General features: G+C 39.9%; 1 protein-coding gene across 15 annotated transcripts in view; it reads right to left on the bottom strand.

Moving 5' to 3' along the window:
* Lmntd1 (lamin tail domain containing 1) overlaps nt 1–12881 on the bottom strand; it is a 395781-nt gene that overhangs the window by 81278 nt on the left and 301622 nt on the right. For 12 of the 15 annotated variants that reach the window (XM_078015053.1, XM_078015055.1, XM_078015050.1 and 9 more), the window contains one exon: nt 6355–6496. The exons of 2 other annotated variants lie outside the window; for them this stretch is intronic. The gene's annotated coding sequence lies outside the window, so the exon portion shown is untranslated. Of the gene's footprint in view, nt 1–6354; nt 6497–10303; nt 10429–12881 lie in introns of those variants that run through there. One more of the 15 variants, XM_078015057.1, reaches the window with a different exon arrangement.

Genomic DNA, 12881 nt, shown 5'->3' with positions numbered 1-12881 from the left:
TTTGGATCAAGGAAGAGAATATTTTCAAAAGGAAGAAGGGAATGATTATCAACATCAAGTGCTGCCAGTGAGTTAAAAAAAAAGGGGTCTAAAAAAAGTGTTTTCAGAGCAAGTCATTAGTGGCCAGTGGGTTTGGGAGGTCAAAGAATGAGGGTGAGCATTGTCTTTTTCCTTTCTGTCTTTTTCATTATTAAGCATTTTCCTAGTTGTCTTCTTGCTTCCTCAACTGCCATTTCTGGCTCCATTCTGACTTCTCTTATTCCTCCTTGCAACCGCCCTCATGGTGATGATTTCTATAGCTCCATTCTCAGTAGTGAGTAGACAGACCTCGACAAGGCCACTTCATAATCGTCAGGTTTGGGGGTCTCTGGGTAACAGCTTTATCATTGACCTCTAACCCAGCACATCTGCAGAAGCTGTGCTTTTTCAGACATCCTACAGAGCAGTCAACTGTGAACTGAGACGAGGATTGAAGTTTCACCTACCTTCTGTGACACTCTCATGTCCAACAAACACTGTGGCCATTCTCTTTTAAGGTATGTTCCTTCTAAAATTCATTTTTAGAATCCCAGAAGAAAATAGGGTACTAGAGCACCACTGCAATAGAATAGCAATTAGAGGGTCCTTAGGAGATCAGATCAGCATGACACGTAAGCTTGGTAAATAGGAAAAGTGGCTGTGTTCATTTTCTAGGGCTTCCATAGCAAAGTGTTACACACTGGGTGGCTAACAACTCAACAACTGAAATTGGTTCTTGACAGTTCTGGAAGCCAGAATTCCAAGACTAAAGTGATACAGGATTAGTTGCTTCTGAGGCCTCTCTCCTTGCCTTGTAGATGTCCATCTTTTCTCTGTCTTTATATCACTTCCTTCTGTTTGTGTCTGTGTTCTACTCTCCTTTTCAAAAGGACATTGGTCATACAGGATGAGGATCCACACTAATGGCTCCATTTTAAGCTAATCACCTCTGTAAAGATCCCATCCCCCAACATAGTCATATTCTGAGGTACTGGGGATTGGAACTTCAACATATAAGTTTGGGGCAGGAGCACCATTCAGCTCATAAAAAGAGTAAAAAAATAGAGTGAGGCTCAGTTGAAAAGGAGACACTTAGGCAGCAAAATAACTCCTGGCTCATCAGATGAGAGAGAGAGAGAGAGAGAGAGAGAGAGAGAGAGAGAGAGAGAGGTGCAGGTTGGCAGAAAAGGTCCCTGAGGTCACTGTGGATAATGTGCTTACCACGAGTCAGTGATGTGACTCCTAAAACACAGAAGCACAATACCCGAGTATATAAATAGAACCAGAGCAGAGCTCTGAGGTAGCTCAGCAATTGCTCTTTGTAGTAACTAGAAGCGCCACTTCCAATTCTGAACTCCAAGCCAGAGAGGGATGTGGAGATTTTGGTCAAGGTCAGAAGAGAACCATATAGAATCATATATTTTTAACTATTAGAAGTAAAAGTTCTGAGATTTCTTAGCCCAGAAATGGGCAGGCTGAGGAGAGATCTGTTAATGCTCTTTAACTCAAAAGTTAAAAGTGAGTGACCACAAGTTCTACAATTCATAAATTAGAGAGTGAAAGGAAAGAAATTTGGATTTGTCATAACTGTTTCTTAAGGCTAGTAATTTAGTTGTCATAAGAAAAATATTTCATAACAATGTAAGTTGTTCAAAATGAGCCTACTGGAATGGATTTTAAATGTAAATTTTCTCTTATTTCATCTTATTTTAAGATGATTTTAAAATCATACAGCCTTAAGTTGTGAGCATGTGGAATGTAATCATTAATTCATTCAACAATTATATATATATTAAATGCCAACCTTATACCAGGCACCATTCCGGATCCAGCAGTGACCTGATAAACTCCCTGTCATCATGATGTTTAATTCTAGAAGGGTAAGACAGGTCATACACACACACACACACACACACACACACACACACACACACACACACACATCCCTCATACAATATGAAATAGCAATAATGTCTATCAGCAATGCAAGATAAAGAAAGAAACATGACTGATACTATCTTAGGATGACTGGTAAAGGGCTCTCTATAAAATCTTTAAACAAAGACTTGGATGATTCAATAATAATAGCCAACATTTAGTTAGCCAGACTTGAGCGAAGCTCTGTTCATTGAACTTTATAATAATTTATTTTACATAGGAGTAAGCTGAGGCCCAGAAAGGTTAAGTAACTTGCCCAATACCTTAGGACTTACAAACTCTGGTTTAGTTTTGCTTTTCTCTAAAAGCTATAAAATGTTAACTTTAATAATTAAAGCTGAGGCTTGGCTTAGTAAAGTATTTTTACTTATTTATTTATTTTTAGCAAATAGTACATAGAAAATAAGTGAGTTCTATAAGAACCCCCATGTGCCTGTGCAGTCCTGAGTACATCTTCTCTTGGTTCTGAGGTGCTAAAAAAATGGTCACTTTGCTAATATCAGTGAAAGCCAGAAAGCAGGTGTCTACTGAGCAACCAAGAAGGGACTGTAGTCTCTTGGACAGGTAGAGCAGTTGGCCATTACTAGCAGCATGGACAGTCACAGAACGTGAGGTCACAGAGGGACTCGGGGGCACTGGCACAGGCACACACGTGGATAGAGGCTGGGGAGCTTGCAGAAGTTCTCATCTAGTGGCTTTTACTTCCTCAGAGAGTGAGAATGGGGAAGGGGTAATAAAAATGAAAACCTTTCATTTATAAGAATGAATGTGTATTCCTTAAGATGACGTAATGATCTTCCTCATTCCAAAATTCTTCATATACTTAGCAGAAAACTATGAGAGGGAGGTAGATAAGAAAGTATATCCACTGAAAGGCCAAGTGATAAATAGGTGAATGACATTAGTCTCAGGCAAGGGGTGTGAGGCCAGAGAAGAGAGTACTTGATTCCATCTGAGTCAAAGAGGGTTTCACAGAGCTTGGACAGGTGTGTTCTACACACTTAATATTTTAAATAGCCCCATGAAAGGCAGGTATTATTGTCCATACTTTTTAGTAAGATACTAAGATATGAGCTCAAACAGCTAGTGTGGATAAACTTCCCTAGTCTGACCCCAGCAGCTGTTCTTTCTATTTCTTCCTCAATCTTTACCTTTCCAGTCATTTATCATCACAATTTAAAAACTGCCTTCATAACTTTCTGTTTGTCATTTTGTGGTTATGTGCCAGATAAATACAGGATTTTACCCAAGTTGGACATTTTGATTGATTTCAACCAATATGCCTGTTAGTCACTAGCAAGTCCACAGCTGAACCCTTGGATAGTGTGATTTAACTGGTCTTGATTGGAGCACAGGCATCTGTGTGTAGAAGCATTCACAGGTGATTCTATTGTGTAGCTGTGAGTGAACACCCCTGGCTTAGGTGAAAGAGAAGAATTGAAAAAGTCTAACTTACAATACCATTTGTGATACCTGCAATATTGTTGCTCTGAGTTAAGAATTTTCTCTCTTAAAAGGTACATTGTTCTTTGGATTGAAGCAACATGTTAAATCTCTACAAAGATCTTTTCCTGTGATGAGATCTTCAGGAGGGGCCATGGTTGAACAGAAAACCAAGAATTTGCTCTGTAACTGGTTAAATCATGTGACATGAATTTGAATACTTATCAATATAATTTAATAATTGTGTCCAAGACCAAACCAACCGCTAAATTGACCTAATGATATTCCTAAATAAACTTCAAATCCTACTTTGGCTAATAAAGTTCAAAAATGGCTAGACTATAAGCTCCAAGAAGGCCAGAATTCTACCTTAATGTATACATAGCACCTAGCACAGTACTTAAAACCTAGAAGTGATTCATTGAATGAGTGAAATTTATCAAATGACTTTATCAATGTGAAATTATTTTCCACTAAATAGCAAACAGGCTTAGCCATTGGTTAACAGTCTTTGCATACTTGTATAAGAACACTCAAATTGTCACTTCAATCTATTTTTCTCATTTCCCCAGTCAGTGATATTTAGTTTGTTTTTTCAATTTCTTTGCCATTGAAAGCAATATTGCAAAAACCATCTTTGTAGGTATTTGCCTGTACAACTGTACAGGAGTTTCTCTGGAATATATTCATAGGAGTAGAACTGCTGGGTTGAAAATATGTGCTCTTCAAAGATACATATGTAGTTAAATAGCTTTACAATTTCATATAATCTAAATACAGTCACATATCACTTAAGAGAAGAGCTTATGCTCTGAGAAATCCATCATCAGGCAATTTTGTCCTGTGTGAACATCTAAAGTGTACTTATGCAAACTGAGATAGTATAGGCTAGTCGTGGACATGACCCTCTGTTGCAGTGAAAAGACACATGAGGCTGCTGCCAGGGTGACACAGCATGTTTTTTGACAGTACCCTTTTTATTTACATATGTATCAGTAAAAGAATCACTCTCTAAAATAATTATAGAAATATAGTTATGAAAACACACGAAGCAGTAACATAGTTGTTTATTTCTATTATCAAGTATTATGTAGCATACATAATTACATGTGCTGTTCTTTCATGTGACCCGCAGTGAATATAAAAATTCTGCATCAGCATTGCCACAAGCTCATAATTAGTGCCTGTGCTATGACGAGATCATGGCTACCAACGCATTAGTCAACAGGAATTTTCAGCTCCATTATAATTTTATGGGACCACCCTCATGTATGCAGGTCATTGTTAACTGAAGTGTCATATGTGGCATGTGACCGTAAGATACAAAAAGCAAAACCTACAGGAAAACATTATTGATCTGACTTAAAATGTAAAAGTTCCAGATGACAAAAGATACAACAAATAAAGCTAAAATACACCAGAGCCCTTTTTATTCCTTCCCAGTACATATAAAATGTATAACAGACACAAAGTCCTGAGTTTGCCTTTTGTAATCTATTCATAAAAATGGCTGCAAGAAAACTGAGGTCCCCTTTTCTTGTCTGAACTTGCTCTGTGAAGTTGTTCAGGAGAATACAGTATTCACAACTCCAGATGGTTCTACAGGGAAGCTTTGCTGGGGAGTCAGGCAGAGATCCAGGAGAGAATGATGGAAGACTGCAAGCACTCCTTCTGCCATTTTTCCAAAGCCACTTCTCAGCCCAGAACTTGGAGACCCTCCCTGGCACCTCTGCCTTTCCCTTCTCTGCTCATACCCCAGGGATGGACTAGTTTTGGCAAAATGATGCTCAAGCGATCCTGAGCATAATTAATGCAAAAGAATTCTCCTCAAGACTGATTATAGAAATGCCAATTCCTCCTTTGTTAAAACATTGGTTGTAAGATTTTTGTCCTTCCTATATGTAAATTCTGGCTTTAATCAAATAACCCAAACTAGAATAGTGTCTAGCCCTTCTCTGGGAATCTGTTGAACTCCACATCTCCAAAAGCCTCAGCTTTATAAATATTCAGGGGATGTACAATAGACACATATGTGACCATGTTTGTTTTATGATTTAGACTCTCCTTTAAATCCTTGTGTACTATGCTGAGAGGGAGAAAAGAAAAGCGTCACTATTGCATAGATTACTTTAAGTGACAACAGAGCTTCTCTTCCAGAGGAAACTATATTTCCCATATATTGTTATGTTTTATGGAATAGCAATAGCCACAGTTATTCCCCATACAGTGTTTTCAAAAGGCATTTCACCAAAATAGACCTTTTTATATGGTAATGGGAACTTCAATGCCCTCTCAGTCTAATTCCATTTAATTCTATATTCTCAATTCTAATTTTTACAGTTAGAAAAATAAATGTTATGGATTCTGTTTTCTTTCCTTTTTTTTTTTTTGAGGGTAGGAAAATGGGTAAGATTTACATTTTCAAGGTAGATGCTTCTTTTTCTTCAACAAGATGCACTGGATTTTCCTGCCACAGCAAAATGACCCTGCAGTTATTATGAGACTGCCCCATCAGTCAATGCTCCAGGTACATATACTTCTTTCTCACTGAGCAAGGCTCTCAGTTTTACTTTTCTCTGAATGGATTCCCTTTCCTGTGTTGAACTTAAAAGTACTAAGCTTAGTATTGCATCTTCAGGTACCAGGTCACCTCTGTTCATGGATTTTACTCCACTCCCCAGTACACGAACCAAATAGAGCTCTGGAAGCCAGGTGGTACTGGCTACATATCTTAATTTGCTCTACTAATGATCAATAGTTATGAATTCTTGCCATGTGTCAAGTGCTTTATGCCCACTGCCTCATCACTCTATCACAATTCTCTCCAACACTATGCAATAGATACCTTACCCCTCATTACAGATGGAGAGAAACTGAAGCCTCAAAGCCTTAAGTAACTCGTTCATGATAGTCAGGTGAGTAGCAGGGAAGAGAATAAAGTCCAGGTGAGCTTACCTCAGGGACTGGACCCCTAACTGCGGTCTTGTGCCATCTTCCTCGTCTGCTCTCTTCTTCTCTATTCCCTGTCAACTGTCCTTCACGACAGCAGTTTTCTTCTGATTTGTTCACTGGAATATTCCAAGGCCTGGAGTAGGGTCTGGCATGAAGTTAACACACAATGCATGCTTTAGGAGGGGGTTCTTGAATTCAATTTTTTTGAATTTTAAAGTATTTGTTTGCAAAATAAGGATTGTATATCTTTAATATGATTTGATTTTAATATGATTTGATTCAATATATCGACACATTGTGTAATAATGACCACAACCAAATTAATTTATGTATCCATCAGCACCAGTGCTGCACACTAGATCCTCAGAACTTACCCTTTGACTGATGTCTCCCCATGTCTGTTGAATGAATAAATCATTTTGTGCTTTTTTTTTTCACTTATTCATGTGTTTGCTCACTAAACAAATGTCTATGGGGCCTCTAAAACAAGGCCTTATCCTACACACGAGGGATAGAATAATGAACACAACAAACCCCTCCCATGAAGAAGAGTACATTCTTGGGGGAGAAGACAGACTAATACATGTGGGGGCAGGGATGAGGTGGTGGGCCACACAGAGGACTTGAGCTTTTACAGAGTGAGATGGGAAACTAACAGAGGGTTTTGAACAGAAAGCCGATGGGATTTACTTCCATCCTAAACTGCAGTGGAGAGCAGGGGTGGCAGCAGATAGAGCCACCTGGGGTTCTGACAAGAATCTGGGTTAGAGGAGATGGGGATCAGATCAAGATAGTAGCAGTGGGAATGATGGGAAACACCCAGTTATAAATATCTTTCAAGGGTGATCTGATGTGCTGATGGGGTGAATATGGGTTTGTAATAATGAGAGGAATAGCCCTAAGGTCTTGGGCATTGGGGCATTACCAAGCAGGCTGCCGAAGGAGGGGACGTGGGATTGGAGGGGAATCAAGGGTCTAGGTTTTGAACATGTGTCTCATCATCTAGAAGTATATTTTGTGGTAAGAATACTCAATCATGATTCCATAAGAGAACAATTTCAGGGGCCTAAAAATCCAGGCACCTTCAGGGTGCGCCAAGCAGGGCACACCTAACCATGTGACTTAGCCAACTGTGAACCAACACAGTAGTGGTGAGAGCCTGAACTGCAGGGCTTATGCGTGACCCACAGGGTTGTTGTGCTGGCTAGCATTCCCCTTGACCTTAAATTGGTGACCCCTACAAAATAAAACCAGCAATACTGGCTTTTATCCACATCATACTTAGTTAATACTTAACACCAACCTCTGCTTTCTGCTTCCCTGAGCATGCAGCTGAATTTTATAGGCAGAGATTGCACACTGTGCCTCGTTTGTCAATGCATTATTTGTGCAACAAACAGTTATTAAACCTCACTCTGTTGTCAATTCTATACAAGACGTGACAGCAAATCTACAGTGTCAAATAACATTTACAATTATGTTAGTGCCTCACATATTCAGAGATAACCCTTCTGAATCTCAGCTACAAAAACAAAACATAAAGGAACCTAAGGGATTCTGAGTAGTTACAATACGTGTTTGAAGTCTGACGTTCCAACATCAAAGTTCTTAATCCACAAGACTTTTTCCAGGACTGTTTTTCTTATATTATACATAATTTTAACACACCTGCATATCTAGTCCTAAACAGCTAAGTCAGAATAAGTTGGCGGAGGGAAGGAAGGAGAAGAGTGCTGATGCGGGTGGGCACACTGAGAAGAGTTAGACATAACAAAGACCGTATCACCTGGAGGCAGCAAAATTTTAAAAGAATAAACACCAGAATTACTTTTAATAGGACATCCTGAGGAAACTTCATGATTTCCTGTATAGACAGGAAACTGGCCAGAGCTTAATAAACCTCAAGGCTTCACTATTTTAAAGACTAGCCTAGTGTTTTAACTTCAACTCATACTTTGCTTAAAAAGACAGGAAAATGTACAGTCTATTTAAAAAGTTTCCCTGAAAATGAGTTCAATGTACACATTTTTTCCAGATGTTTGGAAAATTCACCAAAGTGAACTATCTCATTCTCCAATAATATCAGCTATCTCCTCTGATTCTGTACTCTCATCTATGTGCCACATTCATGGTTAACAGATGCTAAAAACACACCATCAGACATGCCTTCCTGTTGACAGAAGCTGCCTGAGACTCTCTCTCATGGCTCACCCTCCCCTCCCCTCATCTGTATCCAGAGTCTAGCAATTCTGCCCTAACTGCTGTGGACAGTCCTTGACTGCTCATGTTGGGCCTGATGAGAGGATCCAAATTCCCTGGTCCTGCCTCAGGATTCCAGGGGATGTGGCTGCATTGGTGCACCTCAGGAACCCAGACTTTCTCAGTGGGCTGTGACCTGGGAGCCCAACTGGCTTTGGCACCAACTTGGCCTGCACTTGGATAGGACCCATTGGATCCCTGCAGGACTGATCTTAAATTCAACATGCACTGAAAACACCTTTCAAACCATGAGAAGAGAGGCAAGTGGAGTTCTTCCTGAGTAAGTGGGGTTTTTTTCAGAACTAGTTTAATCATAGAATCATAGATCTTAGGCTTAAGAATATCCTTCAAGTTTGCCATTTGATTATCACCTACAAAGCTACCAAACTCTCCCAATTCACCTTAGTCTCTTATTTTCAGAAGCATTTATTTACAAACCAGATAACTAGGATAAGATATTCAGTGAACAGCTGTGATGAGAGACCATTGCTAATGGGTTAAAATAAGGATGAAACCAAAGACCTTGTCCTGTTTAAAGTAGAAGAACAGCTAGCAAGCCTCAACTAGAGAAGCTGACAGCTGGAAGTTAACTGAACAGAGTAAGGCCATCCCCTTTCTTTCATAGAAAATACAGTTTTAATATTCAGGTACAGGTAGTGTAGGAATCATTTCCTATTGTCTGAGTAGGCAGAGTCACTACTACAAAATAGGTATAATGAGATAGAGTATGAAGCTTTGACAGATTTTATAAATTTCTAATGCTAATTTTTGTCCAAGGTAAAGGTAAATTGAGCTCTCATTATTTGCATTATTTATGTATTGTTTAGCTTAAGATTAACATGTTTGTACACCAACAATAAAAAAATACTTGCACCAAAAAAAAATTCATTTCTACAAACAAGTCACATGTATCCTCTTGTCTAAAGGTAAATAAAGTGGCATGCCCCCCACTCCAGTGTTCATAAATTACCCTTTTATTGGAAACTTTCTCTTATTTTTAGTTGCCATATGGAAAAATTTAATCCTGTAGGCCAAAAGTGAATAACAGCATATGTGACAGTCATGACAACTCTAAGAAACACACATAAACACACTTACTAAATGTATGCATGCACACACATACACCTGAGCAGTTTTAAAGGGGACGCCTCTGTAGCTAGGTCTTTCCTCTCACACTTACTCCTCAGTTTTTCCTATCCACTGAGTGTGAAGGTAGCATGGTCAGCTCTGCTTGAGTAATAGTGTGACTCTGAATTCACCATAACCATCCAAAACTCCCTCAACCAATAACTTTTGACACTGCATGGTTTGAACTTGCATTTTTCAAGCTCCTAAACTATAACATCTTTCCACTACAACTCACTAATATAAAGTCATAAAATTTTCCAACTAGGGTAATAACAATAAAGGGCAGAATGCACTTTTAAAGCCAGGAGGGGGTATTTTGGTTCGAGCCTCATCATTTATACCACTGCAACTGGGGACACCCCCAGACCTCTGTTTCTATATTTATAACATCAAGGCTGTCACTAAACAGTGTCTGTGAAATGAGTCTATTCTATCACCTCTGGATAGAAGTGGGGGCTTCTAGAACTTTCCATATCTCCTCCCATTAGGCCCTCAGCTCAGGTCCCTTCAGGTCATATTAACTTCTTAAGCCTGTCAATTTTAGACTCCCCAGCTTACTACTCACCTTCTGGTCTTCACCTAAGTAGTGAGCTTTCTTTGAACAAAAAGCCGCCTTTGATATGGTGGCCTGTGTGGCTGCGGGTGATCAAAGGAAGCCCAAGACTGCTGAGCCTTGACCTCACCACCAAGAGGGGCTCAAGTGACAGCCAGAGAGACAGCCTCAGAGCCTGGTTGGCAACTCTGCCTCCCTCTTGTGGTGGCCTCCTACAGTCTGAGCTGTGCCTAGCCACTGTTCCCTAAAGTCACAGTGTCCAAGAGTATGGGCCTCTTCCATTTAGTTATGTCTCTTGCAGTTTTCTATAAAATCTCCTTCTTTGATGAAAAGAAGGTAGAGTTTTACTTGCGTCTTCTTCCCTTTTAGGGTATTTTTTTCCTCTGTATGAAAGCATATGACAAATACTTCTAGGTATGTATAACGTGTGTTTTAGTCAGCTTTGTCACTGCTGTGACTAAAGGACCCAACCAGCACAGTTGTAGAGGAAAAAAGGTTTATTTAGAGGATCATGGTTCAGAGGTCTTAGTCCATAGAAGTCTGGCTCCATTCCTGGGGGGCTCAAGGTGAGGCAGAACATCATGGCAGAAGAGTGTGGCAGAGGGAAGCAGCTCACACGATGATCAGTAAGCAGGGAGAGAGCAATCTCCACTTGCCAGAAACAAATACATACCCCAAAGCCATGTCCCCTAATTCCCACCTTCTCCAGCCACACCCTACCACTTCAGTTAATCCCTTCAGGGGGGTTAATTTAATTCACTGATTGGGTTAAGACTCTCACAACCCAATCATTTCTACTTTGAACCTTCTTGCATTGTCTCACATGTGAGCTTTTGGGGGATACCATATATCCAAACCATAACACTCTGCCTGGTCCCCAAAAGTTCACACTCATCTGACAATTCAAAATATATTTAGTCATTCCCAAAAGTCCCCATAGTCTCAACAGTTCTGAGATTGCTCAAAGTTTGAGTCCAAAATCTTCTCTGAGACTCAAGGCAATCTTGCATTGTGAGCTCCTGCAAAATTAAAAGTGGTTTACAAGTATCCAATATATAATGATACAGAGTAAATATTTCCATTCACAAAATTAGGGGCATAGAAAGAAGGGATAGGAACAAAGCAGGACTGAAATCCAGCTGGGCAAACAAGTCCTGAGGTTCTGCATCTGGTATCTGGGGCACATAGCACTGTCATGTTCTCTCCAAAGGGCTTGTGTAGCTCTGCCCTTGTGGCCTTGTTGGTTGTATCCCAAGTGGCCTTCCTGTTGGCTATTTTCTGCTTGATTCCTGCAGCTTTCCTTAGGATGATGTCCCAAGTTACTGGCATTTCTTAATCTTGGAGATCTCCACTGCAGCTTTTGCTTCTTTGTCAAATCTCCACACATTGCCCTCTCAGGAGTTGCCCACAGGAACTCCAACCCTGCTGCACTTTGCCTGATTCCCCAGCCTTCCTCTGAAATCTTGTTGGAAGCTTCCATGGCCCCCTAACTCCAGCATCATGCATTCCTGTGGAACCAGCACTATGTAGTTGATGCCAAGGTCTGCCACCATCTTGCGCCTCCAAGGACCCTGGCTACAGCAGCCTCTAAGTGTCTGGGTGGCTGAGCCCCAAAACTTCCTGGACCCCCTTGTGCAAGAAGGATTCCCCACTGGTCTCAGGAGAATTTTCATTTTTACTCCTTTGAGCCTGAGATGGGTGCAATCTTGCCAGCTCCTGAGATGCCCTCAAGTCATCTATCTTATTGTCTCTGGGCAAAGTCTTTAGCATTCTTTAATGGCAGTAGTATCTTTAACAACTGCAACTTCCTTATCCAGGTTTTCTTCCTGCCTTTCAAGTTAAAATTTTTCAAATGTTTCTGCTCTGCTTTCTGATCATCATGTGAGCGGCTTCTGTCTGCCACACTCTTCCACCAAGATGTTCAGCCTCACCTGGAGCCCCCTGGGGAATGGAGCTGGCTGTCTATGGACTGAGACCTTTAAAACCGTGATTTCTTAAATACACTTTTCCTCCTCTACAGTTGTGCTGGTTGGGTCTTTTAAGTTGCAGTGGCAAAAAAGCTGATTAAAGACACAACATTAAATCTTCTCTTAAAACATGAAAAGGGGGCTTCTGCGATGCTGTGTCTATATCTTGGTGCTGGTAATACAATGTATTAAATTTGATAAAATTAACAAACTTGAATATTCATTATATTTAAATATTTTATATGTATGCTTCTTATAAGTTAAGTGAACAGGCCATGATCTGAAAATGCTGCCAATTATATTTTACCCTTATATGAAAAACAGGTATGACTCTTAATTTCTATAGGAATGTGAATTGTTCTGAAACTTTTGTGAAATATACTAAATCTACCTGGTGATTCTCCAGACTGAACTTCCTAATAGCATTAAATGGAACCTAAAAGTTTGATCCTTTCCTGAACAGGCAAAGCATGTAATATTTAAAGAATATAACATAACGGGGATTGGAAAGCTTGTAGTGTAATTCTAAAGCATGTATTAAACTCTATTTCTTTATGTTTATTTTAGGGCCAAAAAGTTCTATGCAGCTCATAAGACTTTTAGCAGAATAATCTAAAAAAAAA

Source organism: Ictidomys tridecemlineatus, chromosome 6, assembly GCF_052094955.1.
Source record: "Ictidomys tridecemlineatus isolate mIctTri1 chromosome 6, mIctTri1.hap1, whole genome shotgun sequence".
NCBI lineage: Eukaryota > Metazoa > Chordata > Mammalia > Rodentia > Sciuridae > Ictidomys > Ictidomys tridecemlineatus.
The sequence above is the reverse complement of the archived record's forward strand: the minus strand, read 5'-3'. Positions and strand labels throughout refer to the sequence as shown.